General features: G+C 30.9%; 1 long non-coding RNA gene across 2 annotated transcripts; it reads right to left on the bottom strand.

The window, feature by feature from the left end:
* Positions 1-235: 235 nt before the first annotated feature.
* On the bottom strand, positions 236-2,352 carry LOC107841917. 2 transcript variants are annotated; one of them, XR_001665490.2, is made up of 3 exons: positions 2,028-2,308; positions 917-1,192; positions 236-550 (listed from the first exon to the last, which is right to left on the bottom strand). It is a non-coding gene; the product is annotated as an uncharacterized LOC107841917 (long non-coding RNA). The 2 variants fall into 2 exon arrangements; XR_001665489.2 differs by lacking the exon at positions 236-550 and having other exon boundaries at positions 725-1,192; positions 2,028-2,352.
* Positions 2,353-2,606: the final 254 nt, after the last annotated feature.

Here is a 2,606-nt window from a genome sequence, read left to right on the forward strand (position 1 = left end):
TCTGAATCTGAAAGAAGGATTTTCTAGTATCAAGAATTTGAGTTTGCCGAACTGCTCATCGTTCACTTTCCTTATATTGAAACTAATAGTACCTCCTAGAAGTTTGAATACCTCAAGATTTGAAAGGGTTGCAACTTCAAGATTTATGTGAAAACTGGACAGTGTCAATTTCTTGGCTGTGATGGGAGCTTCAATTGATTGATCAAGGTAAATATAGGACCAAACGAAATCTTAAGCATTTCAAGATCGGTAAGATTTTTATCTCAAAATGAAAAATAAAATTTTAATGGGATTGCATCTCTAAAGTAGCAGAGAATCGACCTTCAACTCGGTAATTTAAAAAAAGGAAAAAAAATAAAAAGCAGAACCCCTATAAATTAGCAATACAAGGGGTTATACCTAGTTAGCGTTCTTATTCAGCCCATCGAAAACTCAATTTTGATAATATCTAAAGCAATTCAAGAATGCTCCAGATATTTGAAGAGCTAGTTTAATATTCGGACAAAATGCAGAAAGATAATAACCACCGTTGATAAGGATTTGTGACAACCTACAACGAAAAAGCAAACAAATAATTCACCCTCAGAAATCAAGAAAAACTGTAATAAACCAAAAACACCAAAGGGAAGAAAGAGAAAATAATTTTACAAGACAGTTTCACAAGATTTGAGCAGGAAAACAGCTAACCTAACTATTGTAAATTAATGTGAAAAAACAAAAAAAATTACGAATTGGAACAATATATATTATAGCAAAGAAGATGAAAAATCCTTGGGCGATGGAATTAAACTACACTTTGGCAAACATATTCTGGAATATGTAGTAAGTCGGATGAAATCAATCACATGGTTAATGTTTGCAAAGAAGATTGTGGAAATAGCAACAATATGTGGCGGCAGAAATAGAAGATTCTTACAGTTTCTGAGAGTAACTCAGCCTCTAAAAAGCCACTAATATTCCAAATGTGTAAAGAACTTCCAACATCATTCCAAATGATAAGTCTTTACAACAAGAATCCAGCATTTCAGGGCCTCTAGTTGTTGTCATTCTTTACTTTAAAGTGACCTATTCTTTACAAATATATGTCACTTGGGTCACTCTGGACGTTCTCCTTTAGTCTACGTATTTTTTCTTCAGATTTTTGTGTTCTCTTGTGTTCAATATATCTTTCTACCTCAACAACTCAGGCATCCTGGGTGCAGGCAGGAAACTCAATATTACAATAATCACACTAACTTGAAAACTTAATAGACAAGAGACTGCAGTTTAAATTTGTCACATATGCCAGAGGCAAATATGGATCTTTTTGCCAAATTTTATTTGCTTTAAGAATCTGAAATGTACTCCATGTAACAACGACTACCTACAGCACCCATTAGGACAAATACGAAAGAAATAACATTTGCAAATTGAAACAAAATAACTATTGATTTCTCAAAATCGATTTGGTAGAGTTCATCTGCACAACATTTAAATAGTAAATATGTACATAATAGTTTTAGTACAAGCTGCAACAAAAACCTGAAAAATGCACGTCGGAAAGGTTTTGGCGTGTTGGGTTAAATCAATTCAAAAAATACTCAATAAAAAAAAAAACTCACATTACTAAGAGTATATCTTATATGTTATATGTATATTTTTTTCTTTTTAACTATTGATTTGAGAACTTTCCTCACGTATACAACAATGTGGACCAAATCTTATAGACCCCAAAAACACTTTTCAAGAAATTAACAATTACTTGCATCCAAATAGACAGATACATGACCAAATAAAACATAAAGACGATATCCAAACAGATTTTCTTCAAATCTATAATTCACTAATCAAAAAACAACAAAAAAGAAAAGATGATAAATTTCAGCGATGTATTTGTTTCAACTTTATCTCAATCTACCTTGTAATACCAAAAACTAATTCTAATTTCTAATTTAGAGTGACGTTTTTCTTCCTAACCTAAATTCAGTGAAGAATTGTATCCAAAAAAATGAAATTTCATATAAACACAGAAAATTGAAGATATTTACCTTTAAAAATTTGCAGCGCGTAGAAGCAGAATTGGACAAAAAGAAGAAATAATTTAAAGATGATGAAAGAGATGAAAATAAGACGAGAATGGATGAGGGGGAGTATAGCAGCTAGAAGAGTGAGGAGGATGGGATGAGAATAAATAGAGAATGGATGAGGCGGTGGAGTACAGCTGTAAACTTTAAAGCTTAAAAGACAGAAATACTCCTCAATATCAGGTAGCCATGTTGAAGAGGTGTGTGCTTACTGCCATTTATCATAAAGTAGAAATACAAATATGATGCCGACAAAGAAAGTTAAACAAGTCAAATATATGGATGTCTACTGACGCCGTCCAAAGTAAGTGTATTTCAGCTATACACACACATATATATCAAAATATCGTCGTTTTCGGAATTTAATACGATAACTAATATTTTTTTTATTTTAATTTACCTGACATAGTTAGAATTTTAAGTATTAATCAAATTCTTTTTAATCGGAATTTCATTATATAGCTTTTAAATATTTTAATTATTAATTATTTGATTTATAATACTTTTTACATAATTTTTAAATATATAAGATAATATCAAAAA

Source organism: Capsicum annuum, chromosome 9 (genome assembly GCF_002878395.1).
Source record: "Capsicum annuum cultivar UCD-10X-F1 chromosome 9, UCD10Xv1.1, whole genome shotgun sequence".
Lineage (NCBI taxonomy): Eukaryota > Viridiplantae > Streptophyta > Magnoliopsida > Solanales > Solanaceae > Capsicum > Capsicum annuum.